General features: G+C 47.5%; 1 pseudogene; it reads left to right on the top strand.

Annotated features, from left to right (window-relative positions):
• Positions 1–16,554: 16,554 nt before the first annotated feature.
• On the top strand, positions 16,555–17,660 carry LOC149357188 (aurora kinase A-B pseudogene; annotated as a pseudogene).
• Positions 17,661–19,021: the final 1,361 nt, after the last annotated feature.

Raw genomic sequence — 19,021 nt, 5'->3', positions numbered from 1 at the left:
TGCAGCGCGACTCAGTGGAGCCCTGGACTAGGGGCCCAACCTTGCTGAAGAGAAGCCTCAAGTCGCCGGCGCCACGAAAGACGACGGAGGCTTCGAATCCGCGAATCTCTTAAAAGATCTAAATAAAAGTTTTCTACTACTACTACTTGTTCGGTTCCCTAACAGCGCAAAACGTTGTGTGTGCTTCACCCGGGTTCTTCTTCACACAAAGAAAGTGGAGGCCATTGCAACAACACCACTGCTTCTAAAGGACATTCAGCAGCTGTCACCAAGAGTAAAGGCATACGATCTGGAGTCGTTTAACAGCGTTTTGAATGGGCTTGCCCCCAAATCAACAGCATTCACATACAATGGCATGAGGACTCTGTGGGTCTGCATAAGGATACATGCACAATATTATCTGTCATCTCTAAGCAGTGCGACACGTAAAGCGTATAGAATTTTTTTTGAAACGTGCTGCAACATTAAGCATGCTTTATGCAACAAAGTTTACGGGGATGTACTCTATACATTTTGAAAATTTAAATGGTTCAAACGGCAAAAACCTTGGGGACCTTATCAACCCCATTCTTAAAAATGAAATTGCGGTAGTATTTAGGTTTTTGCTCTGCTCTATACAATAAGTGCCTAATGTTCTTGGGATTTTTCCACAAAAACTCCGAACTTATATGGCATGCATGAGTCAACACCTAGAAAGTTTGAGTAGTTTGCACAGGGTTTTCATATCGGATTAACAACTCCGAGCCCCTAATCCTCCTTAATCCCGTACTAAACAGATTTGAAGGGCAACAGAAGCGGTTTTTTTTCTACCTCCTTTGATTTTACTGAAACATTAACGGTCCGTTCACCTCACTTTTCCAGTCCTTTGTGCCGAATTTCGAAGGGGGGAGGGGGAAACAAAGTTCCAAATTTCCTGCTCCGTGTCCTCAATGGGAGAGATTTTGCGGGCAACCTTGCGTGTGTGACATCAGTGGATGCAGTGGCCGTCGCATTCGCTCTGCGTTTGCTGAACAGAATTTCGAGCTGCTTTTTCGTCATTTCAGTCAATTAATTACGCAAGCTCTCACCTAGAGTCGCCAGTCAACGTTTGGTGGAAACCCAGTTTCGGTTGCGGTTTCCTGGTTTCCGCTCTCTTTAAATACTCCGACTTGGTATTTTGGAAAACGGTTTTCTCCAGCGAAGTGAGGGCACTCTATGGCATGGGCTGTGATTATCAACTCAAAAAAAAAGAACGGAGTTGGCCTTTAATCTGTTTTCTAGGGTTGGCCGGCTTACAAAATTTTAGAGGTCCTGGTATTTTCAAGTTTGGCTGAACAGAATTTGCAGCTGCTTTTTCGACATTTTAGTCAATTAGTGATGCAAGCTCTCACCTAGAGTCGCCAGTCATCGTTTGGTGGAAACCCAGTTTCGGTTGCGGTTTCCTGGTTCCCGCTCTTTTTAAATACTCCTATTTGGTATTTTGGAAAACGGTTTTCTCCAGCGAAGTGAGGGCACTTTATGGTATGGGCTGTGATTATCAACTAAAAAAATGCGTAGTTGGCCTTTAATCTATTGTTTGGGGGTTGGCCGACTTGCAAAATTTTAGAGGTCCTGGAATCTTCAAGTTTGGCTGTGCCCTATATGGTGTCTATGGTGTTAATGACGTCACGACCCTCTCAATCGCATTCATGGAACGCAGAGAGACCTCATACCAGTGCTTGCGCATTGGTGCAGCGGTTCAGCGATGCGCCACTGCCCGGCAGGCGAGTGCTTCAAACGCCGCCACCGGCGGGGCTTGAGAGACCCAGGTTTATGCTTATGCACAGGCCACGGCTTATGCACAGGCCACATGAACATTAGCCAATTGCATCGAATTTATTTGAATTAATTTCACAGCCGCGTACCACAGGCGGCAGTAACTAACAAACGAGTAGATAGGGTGCTGCGTGCCATAGTGGCCAGGTTTTGATGACGTCACAAGGTCACATGACCTCTCTCGACCAATTTGAAAATCTCCTAAATGCAGCCTAAATGCTGCCGCATTAAGAGCGTCGAAGGCGAAAAATTTTTAAACCTTACCCGTGGTATTCTGTTGCATTCCCAGCAACTTCACTAGGCATCTCTTAGTTGCGCAAAGTTACAGAATCTCTGGGTACACGTCACAGTCAGTCAAGCACATTTCTGAGATACAAAATCATGACATTGATGAAGCACTCTGTGTGGATGGACAAGGGGTTAACGATGGTAAGATGTTCTAAATTAAAACAAATTACATCACGTAAAAAAGGATTACACATGATCTAAACCGGATGATCACCTGAGGTTGTGTGCGCGGAAAACTGGTATCTGCACCTCTCGGGGAAATGTTTATGGATTCAGAGATTTAATGTCCCAAAGCCACTCAGGCTATAGGGCTGCCGTAGTGAAGGGCTCCGGAAATTTCGATCACCTGGCAATTTTTAACATGCACTAACATCGTACGATACGCGGTTCTCTGGAATTTCGCCGCCACCAAAATTAAATCGCCGCGGCTTTGGTCGAACCCGCGTGCCTCTGGTCAGCAGCTGAGTACCATTACCACTGAGTAACTGCGGCGGCCTCTAAGGGAAACCCTAGCGGCTACGGTAATCGGCCCAATACTGGAAATATACTGGCAAAGGCCGATCCTGGATAGGACTCGTGTGAAACCATCCATTTGCAAAAATTCAGGGGGGCACTTTGTTCACCTAAAGTGCGGTAAGGCGAAAGCCTTAAGCATGGTGTAGCTGCTTGTGTCACTGATGTGTGGTTAAGATGTCAAGCTTCGCCTCTAAGAGTGGAACGCGACTGCGTCTTGCAACGCTGCCAGGGAGTCCACAGAACGCAGCGCCCGTTCGGCTCTACGCCTTGCTCGTCGGTAAGTTGGTTTTTGAGGAGAGGAAATGTATCTATCTCGCTTACCTGGGTGGACACCTGAACCTCGCCGTAACGGGAAGGGAGGAAGATGGGAGTGAACGAAGACACCGTATTCACTAGATGCGCCTTTGTTCATTCCAAACCAACGAGCAGGCATGGCGGAGTGCTGCAGCCGGACCAACCTGTTCCGACGGGTACAACACGGCGGGTTGGGATTGGGCCATTTGTTTTTGCGACAGCTGGTCAATCGTTTTTTGTTTTTTAGGGACACAAGAGACCCTTTTTTGCGTACCGTATGCCAAGTTAGGCTGCGGCATCTACTTCCAGAGTACATAGTCGGAACTGCTGAGGTGTATAGTAGGGTCACCGGTTTTTACCGGGAAGTCGTAGCCAGTGTAAGGTTTCTTTCCGCGCGATTTTCCAATGACTTTCTGTCCAGTGTGAAACGAAAGAAACTGTACCGTGCTTTGTGCGATGTAGTTTTCCCCGAGCCCTTGTACAGGGCCTTGTACAGTGGAGGCCCAGGCAAGGATGTTTTAAAGAGAGTTAAAAAAATGCAGGTGCCGCCTGGAACAAAAACCTTCTTTTTTAAGTTGCACACCGGGACCTTACCCGTTAAAAAATTTTTAGAGGGAAAGGAATTGTTTTTACCCTGGGGATCTCACTGTTTAATTTGCAGAAAGCCGGAAACAATAGACCATGTATTTTTACACTGTTGGGAAGGGGTTTATTTTTGGGATGTATTGCAGCGAACATTAAAGAAAGAATTTCCACTAGACCCGTATGGCATCCGGTTCTTATGTGTTGAAAATGAGGATGGGGTGCCTTTCGATTTAATAATGCTGACAGGCCTCCACTGTATATGGCGCTCCAGAATGGCAGGCTGGCATTGTGACAGTGACGCAAGACCTGCCAGAATTTACTTTCGCGAAAGTATGGAGATGTTTCTGGCCATTCAGAAAGCCGCTGCGGAGCCTCCGGAGTGGCTCTCAAGTATAGAGCCGCTCTGTACGTTGCGTGAGTTTTAATTGGACGAAGCCAGATTTATGCTGGCTGACCACAAGTCGTGTGTACATAGTTATTGTCTTTTGTTGATTGTTTGTGTTGTCCAGTTTTTTGTGTCAAAGCCAGGCAATAAAGAAAAAAAAAAAAAAAAAAAAGCAGGCATGGCGGAGTGGTATGATGCTCGTCTCGCACTCCGGCGACCGGGGTTCGATTCCCGAACTTGACCAATTTCCTACTCGGTTTTATTTATTAATGTGGCCTGATTAGAAATGTTAATTAGGCTAATTGTGGGTAAATTAAGCAATTAACGTAACTCAGTCCCACTTACTTGGAGCATCACTATACGATCCCTTCAATTGGTTGCATGGTTACTAGCCAAAGTACAATTGCCCCGTTTGAAATGTGCGCACTGTGACGTCACGACCGTTTCGACCAATTGAGAAGCGTGACATTTCTGTCGACTTGTTGACTGCAAACCTAAGCCAAGACAGGATGGAGAATGTACTTGGGATTGTGCGCCAGTGCTTCGGTTGCAATGATCATCCAACTGTGGGGCAGTTTTTGATAATTATCAACAACCTTTCTTTCTACACCCTCGCAAAGCCTCCAAAAGGAGCAAACGTACCTGCAGAAGTCGTGACTGCCCTCTTGCAACCATCTGATGTTCCCAAAGAAAAAAATGAACGAATAACTGAACTTGTCGATAATTTACTGGATGGCGGAAACTTGGCTTCTGCTGCAGAGCTGCTCGAGGAGCACAGCAGCCTGAGCGATCATCAGGGCTGTGTAGACAAAAAAAAGTGACAGCAGACTAATTTTTTATGTAGCTGGGTATGTTGTAAGAAAAATCCTTAAAAGATTTCCTTGCCCCGAATGTGCAACTTGTTTCAGCACTTCGCCTTTGCAAGCCGAGTCAAACAACAATGCCTCACTTACTCGAAATTTTGACCATGGAGGCTTAGTTTATCCATCAAGGCCAATTGAACAGCTCATAGCTAAGCTTGAGGACGCATTTACGGTCTTTTTCAGCCGCAATGAGCTACACGCAGATAGCATGGTCAGCTTTCTGCATTTTCTTCAGGGACGTGAGCTTCAAGGTGTGGGCTGCGCGGAGCATGGACGTCGAATTACGACAGAAGTGGTCAAGTTTTACGCCTTGACTAGGATGCATTTCCTTGTAAAGTCGGTAAACAAAGAGCGCAGCGCGCAGCGAGAAAATAAAAAGTTGCTGAAAATGAGGCGCTGTCAGTAGCCTCGCGCAGGGCACTTCGCACAAAAAAAGGCATTAGTACATTGTTTTCATGGAACCTTGTGTAATAAAGACGTTCCACCCTGCAATTTGTGCCGCTTCCTTTTCTCATTTCGGTATCATGTACAAAATGCGTTTTTACGCTTCTTTACGGCGCAGTAGGTGAGGCCCGACGTGACGCTTGCATTTGTTCCTGCCGCGGCACACTGTCCGTGTTACAGCTAGTCCGTGTCGAATCTAAATGAGAAGAGGACCTATGCCAGTGTTTGCACCGTCTTTAACACTTTAACGCCTTGTCAAAGCAGTGATAGCAACCCACACATGATCAACCGACTGAACCAGCGAGCACTACCCATAGGGGCTTCTTGCGCCCGCCCGCACGCCAGCGGGCGGCAACGCCATCTGCCTTGAGCATAGCAAGTTATTTCAGCTGCGCCGGCCCGGTCGCGACACTAGGAAAACCTTCTAGCCTCTGTAGTGGAGATCATCAGTGGCAACGTTACTAGAACCTACTCAGTTTCGCAGCTCCCCATACCGCCCAGCGGAGGAGAGTGTCCCAAGCGGCGGTCACGAGAACTAACGGCGCTGCAGTCGAGTCTTGCTCCCTGCCGAGCGCGTCGTCTGCTACACGCAGCGCGGAAGCGTGGAGCGGCCGGCACATATGAAGTTTTGGCGAGCTGCATTCGCGCTCTACATGGCTGCAGTAGAATAATACTTCCATTACAGCAGCTTTTGCTTTGAAGCTGCGTGTTATCTTGGAGAAAACGTTTGTGTGATGCGAAATTAGGCTGTTAATATTGTGAAAAAATTGCAAAAACGCTGAAATGACTCCGTGGAGTCATCGTTGGGATACCCGCTATTGCATCCCGGTGCAAAAGCAGGTCGACATGAAGAGGCCCGATGTCACAAAATACTAAAACAAAATTCAGGGGCCACTTTGATGATCTAAAGTGCGCGAGGCGAAAGCCTTTCCACGCAACTTTGGCCGCACGGCCGTTGGCACACACGAGGCGGCTATGGGGCGACTTGGTTTGGCTAGCCATGACAAATTGGGTCGAGACTAATTAGTCATGACCCATGAATAACTAGTCATGATTGAATAATTACGAACTAGTTATGTCCGGTTAATGACTGGCTAGTCATGACAAACCAGTCATGACTAGTCATGAATAACCAGTCAACTACTAATGGCTGGTAAATGACTAACTTGTCATCACTGTTTAATAACTAACCAGTCATGACAATTACTAATTTTTCATGGTTAGTCATGATTAAACCGTCATGACTAACCATGACTAATGGCTAACCAGTCATGACTAGCCATGACTGGTTAATTACTAACTAGTCATGACTAACCATTAATGACTATTTAGGTCATGACTTGACCCATGACTTACTAGTCATGATTGGTTATGACTAACTAGTCATGATCGCTTATTGACTAACTAGTCATGTCTGGTTAATGACTAGCTAGTCATGACTAACCAGCGATGACAAACCAGTCATGAGTAGTCATGACTAACCAGTCATAGCTAGTCATGACAGGTTAATGACTAACTAGTCATGATTGCTTAATGACTAACCAGTCATAACTAATCAGTCATTAGTCATGGTTAGTCATTACTAACCATGACTAATGGCAACAAGTCGCGACTGCTTAATGACTAACTAGTCATGACTAATTGGGTCATGACTTGACCCATGACTTTCTAGTCATGATTGGTTATTGACTAACTAGCCATGACCAACTAGTCATGATTGGTTAATGACGAAATAGTCATGTCTGGCTAATGACTAGCTAGTCATGACCAACTAGTCATGATTGGTTAATGACGAACTAGTCATGTCGGGCTAACGACTAGCTAGTCATGACCAACATTACTAGAACTTGGTTCTAGTAACGTTGGTCATGACAAAACAGTCATGAGTAACCAGTCGTTAACTAGTCATGACTGGTTTGTCATCGCTGGTTAGTCATGACTACTAGCTAGTCATTAACCAGACATGACTAGTTAGTCAATAAGCAATCATGACTAGTTAGTCAATAACCAATCATGACTAGTAAGTCATGGGTCAAGTCATGACCCAAATAGTCATTAATGGTTAGTCATGACTAGTTAGTAATTAACCAGTCATGGCTAGTCATGACTGGTTAGCCATTAGTCATGGTTAGTCATGACTGGTTAGCCATTAGTCATGGTTAGTCATGACAGATTAATCATGACTAACCATGACCAATTACTAATTGTCATGACTGGTTAGTTATTAAGCAGTCATGACAAGTTAGTCATTAACCAGCCATTAGTAGTTGACCGGTTAGTCATGACTAGTCATGACTGGTTTGTCATGAGTAGCCAGTCATTAACTGAACATGACTAGTTCGTAATTAATCAATCATGGCTTGTTATAACCAGTCATAACTAGTCTACTGCTTAATGACTAACCAGTCATGACCAATGCGTCATTAGTCATGGTTAGTCATCACTAATCAGTTATGACTAATGACTAACCAGTCATGACTAGTTAATGAATAATTAGTCAATCATGACTAACAGGCCATGAGTGATTAATGACTGACCAGTCATGACTGGATAGTTAGTCATTAACCAATCATGACTAACTAGTCATGAGTTAATGGCTAGTTTAAATGCCAAATGAGTAAGTGACCTCAAATGCCAAAGGCCCCGGTTCGATTCTCAGCCTCGACAGTTTTTTTTTAGTGACGCCAAAACGAGGACACATCTGCCGACACGGCTGCGAACGACAGTATGAGACAATAGAGAGTTTTAGTATAGCGGGCTTTGCGTAATTGCGTGCATAGCGGAATAGCGGGTCCAGAGTGCGCATGCGCAGAACGCTAACGGGGAAATAGCGTCAGCGTACGCACGCAATTTTCAGAATTTAGCGTTGCGGCATTTGCGCCCTTAGCGTGGAAACATGGCGGCGTCCTATCAAGCGACAGCCGCCCGCTTCAGCCGATTCAGCAGCTCCTGCGATTCCGGTCGGCATGTTTACCGGCAACTACTGGTGTTTTTGCTTTTCGCTATGACTTACCTTGCTTCGACGATAAAGTTTATGCTGCAATTCAGCCCAGTTTTTAAGATACGCTCTCGATTCTGGAGCGCGCAAGCCTAATAGCACCTCCAGCTGCACTGCTACCGTCTGCAACGGCCCGAAACGCAGCAGATACCTAGCAAAAACGTCTGGAACGAGACAAAAATAGATTTGGAGGTTTTTCGTGATGTTTTATGGACTTAAATTATGCAAAGAGAGTTTATATTAAACTTCAAATAGTTTTTTTGACATTACACGTCAAGTGATGACAAATATTCTTGCTCGAACGGCTTGTAGTTAACATAGCCTTGACTAGATAACGCCACTGCTTTACGTTTGTTTTTTCGTTTTATTTAAATTTCGGGGTCATTTTGCAGACGAAAATAAGCACTACAGTAATAAATCGTTTAAAAAACTCGGAAATATTATATTTTGGCAAGGTAGCGGCAGTGTCGACCATTTTAGAAGGACCGTTCGCATCCATGTTAAGCAGGTGGCGTTTAACGTTTTCAGAACGCTATACTAAAACTGTCTGTGGGGATAAGTTGCTTGCGGCACGCTAACGTAATTTCCCTTAGGTCCGCTATCGCGCTAACGCTTTACTAAAGCTCTCTATTAAAGGCTTTCGCCTTAAAATTAACCGAGAAGCAGACGACACAAAACGGCTGTCGCGAGCTCTCTCTTTAAAAAAATTACCGACGATTACGTTACTTCCTAAAGCGAAATTTGAGCGCAGCAAATAAGCTGTTTCACCTTTTCGATAGATTGAGGCAAAGAAATCGAGCAACACATGTATGCGCTATCACAGAATTTTTTTTTTATTTTTCGCAGGAAGAGGGGGGAGGGGGCCCCAAATTCAACACGAGCGGAGGAAGTCGCAATAGCTCTCGCTGCCGCCGATCCAAAATCGAAAACGGTTATCACAGACTCTCGCCGGGCCTGTGAACATTATCTTGCAGGCGAAATATCACCTCTTGCCTCGCAAATTCTAAGACGCGCTCTCGCCGATCCAACTCGCACAAAAGTGATCTGGGCTCCTGGCCACCAGGGTCTACGAGGCAATGAGGCCGCTGATGCGGCCGCCCGAGCGCTCACACACCGGGCTCCTCATCCTAGCTCTCATGGCTCAGAAGCTCATAAACCACTTATGCGGTTCCGCGAAATCCTAATTTATTATTGCGACAGCCACCGTCTCTACCCGGCACCTGCCAAGGGGCTGAGTAAGGCGGAGGATCGAACTCTGCGGCGCCTGCAGACAGGAACCCTTCTCTGTCCTGCAATAGCAAAACTCTTCGATCCGAACACAGATGGGCGCTGCCCGCACTGTGGAGAGATCTGCGATATCTTTCACATGGTGTGGGCATGTACTCAGAATCCTCACCTTCCCCCCTCCCCCACCCCCACCCCCACCCGAGAGGCATGGGAGACTGCCCTCCTCAACTGCTCCACACTGGAGACCCAAAGGGCTCTGGTCAAGCGGGCGCGAGACGGGGCCTCGTCATGCGGTGTCCCGGACTAAGGATACCGACCATGCAGCAGGGTTATTTTTTTTTAACCCTCAAGCTCTCTTTGATTAAAGTTTTTCACCACCACCAGCGGCAAACGATGGGGGCAGAAGCGCGCGCAGCAAGCGGACAACACGATAAAGGGAGGAGGGAAGAGATAGCAGTGACTGACTGATGCCACTGACGCCGATAGTGAGTCAACCCCAGCTGCGGAGTTGGTTTCAGGGACAACGCCGCCGATGCCGACACAAACAATATGATACCCTCGCTTCCGCAGCGCTAAGAACCAGGTCTAGCCGTGGGAAGGTGGTCAGGTATTCGTCGACGTGCCGGGGCCTACGTGAAATAACCGGCGCGTCGGCAACTGAAGAGCACCCTATCCGCCACACAAGAACAGGGGGGGGGGACCCTTTCCTCCTCTTTCTGCATGGCGGCGACTGTGTTCTATGCAGTCACGTTATCTTGACTCTCTAGCGGCGTCAGCCGCATCCAGCGGTATCAGTCGGTCGCTGCTAGCGCTGGGGGGATGAAAGGGGGGCGGAGCTGGTTACGAGGCCGACGACAACGCCGACGACGACGCGAAACCCAGGAACGGACGCCAAAGAGCTGCGCTCTAAAAGGGCGCAACAGGGCCAGCGAGCCGCACCGAGCGGAGACGAGGGAGCAAGACTCGATCGCAGCGCCACTAGTTCGCGCGACCGCCACTTGGGACAGCTCTCCGGGCAGAGCTGTGGAACTGAGTTTGTTCTAGTACAGAGGCTAGAAGGTTTTCCTAGGGTGCGTTCCAATACTAGACGTCTTGCCGGACAGCCGCCATTTTGAGACTCGTTCCGATTTTCACGAACCCGTCCAAGAAGACTGCTTCGCCGAAGTCCACATCGATGCAGGCTAACTTCCTGTCTAAAGATGGCGGAGCAGTTGGTGCAGTCAGAGCCAACGTTCATGGAACTAAACTCAGTTGCCAAACCGAGAGCGGTTTCGCGGCGCCGCCACCACTGGCTGCTTTGAGTGGCGCTGCAGTCGTACCAGGCTTCAGCCGGTCCGGCCAGTTGCTGTACTCCTAGTACTGTGCACGCATGTCGTAGAGTGCTTTCGCGACGCGATTGCTGCTGTGATCGTTGTCTTTGGGCTACGTGCGCTTGAATGCAGAGTTTCAGGTGCTGTAGCTGCCATGCCGACGTGCTGTGTGCCGGGCTGCACGAGCGGTTACAGAAACAACAAGACTGCGAGGCATTTTTTCGCGGCTCCTCGTGACGCGGATCTCCGTGCGGCATTGGATCGAGCCATTCCCCGTGTTGACAGAAAACTCTCGCACAAATCACGTGCGTGCGATCTTCATTTCCGTTTTGAAAGGAGCGTGGTTATAAGAGCTTATTCACCAAAGTAGCATATTAGACACCTACTTTAAAGGTGGAGATCAGATCATCGCAAGGCTCATCGTAAGTTCACTTACCAGCTTATCTAAACGCGAATGTCTGGCAGGCACTGGTGCAGTGTGTTTTAAACATAAATTAGCAATACCTTCAGAGCGCGAAGTCCCGCATTTATGGCACTCGAAAGCAGACCACAAGTACCTACGATTTCATTTCTGTGGTGCAGTTTTCCGAAATAAGCAGATTTTACGCACAGCGTTCACTTCGTGAATGACTCCGCCGCTGCTCACAACCCGAGCTGCGAAGGCAGTGAACTTCCTCGGGTTCCTGAGTCGTCAGTTTCTCTTTCCCTGCAACAGCGAGGATGCCTGACGCCAACTCCAGACAAGAAATTTCAGAGTTTATCGCTCTCCCTGTATTGTTCCTATAGCGTGCGCAACCGTTCCAACAATATTTTTCGATCATTCACGCAGTGCACTACAGCTGGACACAAACACAGAGATACTTTTACATTTTATTCTCAACACATTTCGCGCACGCATCCCTCGACGAGGCTCCACTTACTCCTCTCGATTTTTGCTTCTTTCCCATTAATAACATGGGTGTACGTCTTTAGCATGTCTTCTTCGTGAAAATGATGGTCGCACACATGTGATTTGTCGGAGAGTTTTCTGTCAACACGGGGAATGGCTCGATCCCATGCCGCACGGAGATCCGCGTCACGAGGAGCCGCGAAAAAATGCCTCGCAGTCTTATTGTTTCTGTAACCGCTCGTGCAGCCCGGCACACAGCACGTCGGCATGGCAGATACAGCACTTGAAACTCTGCATGCAAGCGCACGTAGCCCAAAGACAACGATCACAGCAGCAATCGCGTTGCGAGACATGCGCGCACAGTAGCAGGCAGACATTCGCGTTTAGATAAGCTGGTAAGTGAACTTACGATGAGCCTTGCGATGATCTGATCTTCACCTTTAAAGTAGATGTCTAATATGCTACTTTGGTGAAGAAACTCTTATAACCACGCTCCTTTCAAAAATCATGACCGCCCGCAATTTCGGCCCACGGTGGCATTGGCTAGGCAGCGATGATCTATCACTCGAGTTGCTGCAGCAAAGATTTGTGGCATACTCGCCGCACAGGGTTCGTAACTGTTTGGTGTCTTTACGAAAAACATCGGTAAGTGCGATATTTGGGACGCCAGTCACTCAACATTCCCGAAGGCTGCACGCTACGACGCTGGGCGGCCGGGCCTGCGGCGTCTGCTAGCGGCGGCCAGCGGGAGCCTGTTTCGACGGCAGCGCCCCCTCGCGCTAAAATTTGCGGGCCGCTTCAGTCGCGTGGAGAAGGCGGAGAGTTTGGCAACTTAGTTTAGTTCCATTAACGTTGGTCAGAGCTGAGTGAGCCGTGCTCTTGGCGGGCACTGGAGCCCGGAGACGCACCATCTTTCAAGTGTCAGTCATTCCGTTAAGTTGATTTTTATAGTAACTGGTGGCAAATAAAGCCGTCTTTGTGGACCTACGATTATATTTGTGAATCGAGCGAGAGGAAATCGTGCGGGTGAGATCGTCTGCTATGCAGGTGAGATCGTCTGCTGAAGCGGTAGCGATGAACGCACTATTATTGCAGAAAAAATAAAATAAAATAAGTACTAGCAAACTACTAGCAGCGCGTTTTTAACTTGTTTTATTAAGAATTTTTAAGAACATAGGAGTGCAACTATTCCCAAATGTTAGTTCAGTTTATCTGCCGCAAGGTGGCGCGTGAAGTAGACACGTTCCAATATGTAGACATGTAGACGGCTTCCTAGACGTCACACTAGACGTCTTGTCGGACGTCTAGAGAATTGGAACGCACCCCTAGTGTCGTGAACGGCCGCCGTTTCAAGGGGCCCCTGTGAAACCGGTTTGGATGCACAGCGTAGGTGGCGCTGCAGCTGCCAGGCGTGCGGCTTTTTTTTTTTATTTATTCGAGCTGTTTGCCATCAGGCATAATGAAAAAGGAAAGAGAGTTATAAAAAGGAGTGCAAACAAGCCTCGCTTAAAAAGCGGCAAAAGTTCGTGATATAGCGATTATCTAGAGTCCACTTGGTATAGTCGTCTGCAACGTCCCATCGCAGGCCAACCTTTCTTAGTAAACGTCGTCTCACGGAAGCTGTAGCCGGACAAGTCCACAGCAAGTGTTGTTCATCACACTGGTCGGGCGCAGCACCACAATGGGGACACTTGTCTGTCACTTCGTAACGTTTGTCACGCCACCGATGACGCACAGAAGGAGTCAGAGTCGCTCCTGCCCGAATCCGGCGCACAGATACCTCCTCCTCCCGAGTGAGACTCCGGGGGAGAGGGTACGAACACGGAGGAATTAGAGCGCGTGTTCGCTGACGCAAGGACTGTTTCTCGGAAACATGGGACAGGAACGGATCTGAGGGAAGAGGGGAAGGTGGCGGGATATCGGATGTGTCAAGGTGTGTCATTGCATCCACATGAATATTATGCGGATCCTGGGCATGCCCGCGAATCCTGTGTATACGCACAGGACAGGGGTATTTTGTGCAAAGTTGGTGAATGGATTGTGTAACTTGGAATGTGCGCCGGACAGCCTTAAGCTGCTTAAGGGCGGCAAGGGAGTCGGTGTAAATGTGTACAATATCGAAAGTAGGTACGAGTGGAAGGGAAGCAATGGCATTGTGTATCGCCTGAAGCTCCAAGGCCAGGGGGGAGCAAGTATCCGTGCTATATGTAGCGCGGGAGTTGAGATGAGGATGTGAGGGACTGTAAACTGCAATAACTCCCTGCACTGCTGTGTGTGATGCATCGGTGTATATTATGCACCCTGAAGGAAGATGGGCGGCTGATATCGGCGTCGAAGCAGAGGGGCGATTGTCTGTGAGCTGAGAGTATGACCATGGAGGAAGAGTCTGTAAACGATGAAGCTGAAACGACATCTTGCGTGCTCTTGGCGCGCTATGCAAGCCGCGCCGTTCGCCGAGCCAGTTGGCAAGTGCGCGCGGGCGATTTGTGACATTGAAGGTGATGCCACACATCACGCAATCACATGTGCATCCAAACGCATTCGAAAAAATGCGTGTAAACCTTGCATTTCAGCTGTTCAGTCAGGAAGTACTAAAGGGTATTTTCTTTTACCGGGACCATTTGCAAAGGGACAACGTCAGAAACGTCGAACCGACAGAACGGTTTGTTTGAACGGTTTGAACGATTTGTCATCTAGAATCCCATCAAAAGGCCTTCGTGCTGATTCAAGAAGTGCACAGTTTTTGAATGAGTTCATTGTTTTTCTCAAGGAATGGGAGGAACATGCTGCACATTATGGTGGCGGCTTTTTAAGTGCAGGAACTGCCCTTGGGCTGCGTGTAACGCTGCAAAGCACACTGTCGCTTGTAAAATGCCTTACCACGTCGCTGCAATACAAGTACTTGTTGACTGCAAACCTAAGCCAAGACAGGATGGAGAATGTATTTGGGATTATGCGCCAGTGCTTCGGTTGCAATCATCATCCAACTCTGGGGCAGTTTTTGATAATTATCAACAACCTTTCTTTCTACAGCCTCGCAAAGCCTCCAAAAGGAGCAAACGTACCTGCAGAAGTCGTGACTGCCCTCTTGCAACCATCTGATGTTCCCAAAGAAAAAATGAACGAATAACTGAACTTGTCGATAATTTACTGGATGGCGGAAACTTGGCTTCTGCTGCAGAGCTGCTCGAGGAGCACAGCAGCCTGAGCGATCATCAGGGCTGTGTAGACAAAAAAAAGTGACAGCAGACTAATTTTTTATGTAGCTGGCTATGTTGTAAGAAAAATCCTTAAAAGATTTCCTTGCCCCGAATGTGCAACTTGTTTCAGCACTTCGTCTTTGCAAGCCGAGTCAAACAACAATGCCTCACTTACTCGAAATTTTGACCATGGAGTCTTAGTTTATCCATCAAGGCCAATTGAACAGCTCATAGCTAAGCTTGAGGACGCATTTACGGTGTTTTTCAGCCGCAATGAGCTACACGCAGATAGCATGGTCAGCTTTCTGCATTTTCTTCAGGGACGTGAGCGTCAAGGTGTGGGCTGCGCGGAGCATGGACGTCGAATTACGACAGAAGTGGTCAAGTTTTACGCCTTGACTAGGATGCATTTCCTTGTAAAGTCGGTAAACAAAGAGCGCGGCGCGCAGCGAGAAAAGAAAAAGTTGCTGAAAATGAGGCGCTGTCAGTAGCCTCGCACAGGGCGCTTCGCACAAAAAAAGGCATTAGTACATTGTTGTCATGGAACCTTGTGTAATAAAGACGTTCTACACTGCAATTTGTGCCGCTTCCTTTTCTCATTTCGGTATCATGTACAAAATGCGTTTTTACGCTTCTTTACGGCGCAGTAGGTGAGGCCCGACGTGACGCTTGCATTTGCTCCTGCCGCGGCACACTGTCGGTGTTACAGCTAGTCCGTGTCGAATCTAAATGAGAAGAGAACCCATGCCAGTGTTTGCACCGTCTTTAACACTTGAACGCCTTGTCAAAGCAGTGATAGCAACTCACACACGATCAACCGACTGAACCAGCGAGCACTACCCATAGGGGCTTCTTGCGCCCGCCCGCACGCCAGCGGGCGGCAGCGCCATCTGCCTTGAGCATTGCAAGTTATTTCAGCTGCGCCGGCCCGGTCGCGACACTAGGAAAACCTTCTAGTCTCTGTTGAACGTTGATCAGTGGTGTGGACCACCTCAGACATCATGTGCGGGAAAAAATCTAATATATAAATATTTTTGCCAAAAATTTATTTAGTATGCCTAAGAAATGTCACAAAACAAATATTTTTGGCTACTTTTGGCTACGCAAAAATTTCGCTTTTGGCTACGTTGGGGCTACTACGCAGGTCAATTTGGCGACCTGAGGTCGGACCGATCTGGCAACCCTGCGACCGGGTCGCAATAAAGATTTGGCTTGGATTTTCGTTACTTCCACCCCGGTCGCAATAACGCCGGCCCAACAACAGCAACCCGAAGCCCGAGCCTTTTTTCCACGCGACTCGTGACGCTTTTTTCATCGCGCGCTCCCAGACGTGGCACTGCTGAACATTCTGGGCCGCTGCTTGACCGTTCTGGTGAGGACGAGGAGACGACGGGTATGTGCATCCTGACTCATCTCGAGAAGCTGCGCATCTTGTACCTGCTTCTGGCGGAAGCCCGGGGCATGCAGATGGCCATCTCAGTGCTGGTGGCAGTGTGGCACGACGTGGCGGGCCTGGTGTTCGGCCACCTGCTGCTGCTGTTCCTCATGCTGCGGTCCGGGGTGCTCCCAGACCACCGGGTGAGCGACGGCTGCCTGGCCTACCCGTACACCACCATCCACAACTGGTGCCAGCAGGCCAGGTGTGATGAGTGCAGTGCAATGCGCTTTTAGCTTACTGTCATCAGGCGTCAGTAGTCGCTTGTGCTTGAAGTCTTTCACCGACATGTATTAATTTCCCTGAGTCCAGTTCCTTGCTTTGCTATGGCCGACAAGGAAAACCAGCCACAGAATGCAAGGGCTGCTGACGCCATACAGAGGACGGCAAGCACAGATCCCGACTCCAACAAAAAAAAAACGATCTTGGAATAGAGCCTCGACGAATTCGAGATTGGACGACCCTTACCCAAAGGAACATTCGGAAACGTATACCTGGCATGAGAGAATAGCAAATACATCATTGCACTGAAGGTTATGTTCAAGTCCCAGTTGAAGAGCAACAACGTTGAGCACCAGCTTCGAGGTGAGATCGAAATTCAGCTATACCTCAGACATCATCATATCCTGAGACTGTATGGTTACTTCCACGGTTTACCTTATTCTAGGTTGCACACCCAAAGGAGATCTATACAAGGAGCTCACGAAAGGAAAAATGTTTGACAGCAAAAAATTCGCGACCACCAAGTTTGGAAGGCACTCCAGTCCTTCCACACCGAGAAAGTCATGCACCGTGACATAATCCAGAGAATATGCTGGTAGGTTACAACGGTGTGCTCAAGTCAGCAGACTTTGGCTGGTCCGTCCATGCTCCGTCTTCAAGGCGTGAAACTCTGTGCGGTACCATGGATTCCTTGCCGCTCGAAATGCTTGAGAACAGCGTCTATGACGAAAAAGTGGATCTCTGCGCTCTAAGTGTTGTGATCTATGGGTTCCTAGTCGGAAAACCTCCTTTTGAATCGATCTCCGCAAGAACTACCTATGACAGGATCCGACGTCTGGACCTCCAGTTCCCTGCTCATGTCTCCAATGAAGCTAAGGATCTCATTTCTAGGCTGCTGTGGAACGAGCCGAAAGAAAGGGCAAGCCTAGAGGAAGTGATGTCGCATCCATATGGATCACAAAGAATGCAGAGTGTAGCTTCTCCTAGCTGCACCTTTCTAGTGGACTTGTACATGAGTGCTTGCCTAGGACAAATCTTTGTGAATCAAAGGGACATTTGGGTTCGTTCCAATTGTGGAAATTCCATTCGTCACGGATACACATAAAAAACGATACGTTTCTAATATACTTTTGTAATTAATACGCTTGTAATTTTAAACATGATTTCTATTCATGTATTCAATAAACTTTTACCACGATTTATGCAACCATGTTTTGGGAGCATGCCCTGTTATGTACTTCGATTTTTAAAATGGGCCAAAGGGCCAAAACACTCGGCGATCTTCTTAACCACATTCTTGAACAAAATCCCATAGCATATAGAATTCCTACTATGCTTTATACAGTAAGTGTCTAACGTTATTGTGTTTTTGCAGCCAAAACTCTAAACTTATGGCACTCATCACCTTGAATTTTTGAGTGCGTTGCATTGTATAGTCGTATTCGATTATAGTAAACCAACTCCCGTAAACTGATTTAAAGGGCAGCTACAGCGTCTTCCTGCCTCCTATGAATTTATTGAAACAGTTACGGTACTTTCTCCGCATTTTTCTGGTCTTCTGTGTCGAATTAATGAGCGAGGCGAACAAATTATTAAATTTCCGCATTTTGTGGCCTCAATCGGGGAGATGTCGCAGGCAGCCTTGCGTGTGTGACGTCGCTAGACGCATAGCTGCCGATATTATCTTGGCGTTTCCAGCTCAGAATTTCAAGCTGGGTTTTCATCATTCGAGACGAATATTCAGCGACAAACATTGAGTCAAACTCTCACTTAGTCGCTAATTCGGGCAATCAACACGCACACGATGATTTTGCAACAGTATCCGTGACGTCACAGTATGCTCCCTCGTGATGTCATCATTTAGCCGAAACCCAGTCTACGTTTCGATTTCTTCATTTTTGCTCTTTTCAAATACTCGTACTTGGTTTGGTTTTGGTTTTATGGGGTTTAACGTCCCAAATCGACTAAGGCTATGAGAGACGCCGTAGTGGAGGGCTCCGGAAATTTCGACCACCATGGGGTTCTTTAACGCGCACTGACATCGCACAGTACACGGGCCTCGAATTTCTCCTCCAAGAAAATTCAGCCGCCGCGGCCTCGTATTTGGTGTTTTAAGTTTTTTCGCCGGAGCGAAGCGTGTGTGGACAGTTGCGGAGAAAACATGAAAATAATACGTTCTAATATACTGCAGGATATCTAGACTAAATTTTAAACAATTTGTATTCATGTTTTCAAAAAATTAGAGATCACAGCGGCGACTCGCATTGGGAGAATGCAAAAGGATTGACACGTCCTCGGCACTCATCGCTTTTCTTTATCATACTTTTTCTTTATTAGTATAGCTACTGAATTAGCGTAATTACCTTATGCTTTAATTCAAAATCAATTATTTACTCTGATTGATTATACTTTTATCTCAATCAGTTATTTTGGTTTTTCAAATATGGCACCATGGTTGCTTTCCCGAACACTTACTATATCCCCATCCAGCCTATCCAACCTTCCAATAGTTTTTGCTAATTAATCTAAGTCAATTAAACTTTTCATTCGACTCTTTATCACTCATCAAAT

Source organism: Amblyomma mixtum, chromosome 3, assembly GCF_055824585.1.
Source record: "Amblyomma mixtum isolate Tamu chromosome 3, ASM5582458v1, whole genome shotgun sequence".
NCBI lineage: Eukaryota > Metazoa > Arthropoda > Arachnida > Ixodida > Ixodidae > Amblyomma > Amblyomma mixtum.
The sequence above is the reverse complement of the archived record's forward strand: the minus strand, read 5'-3'. Positions and strand labels throughout refer to the sequence as shown.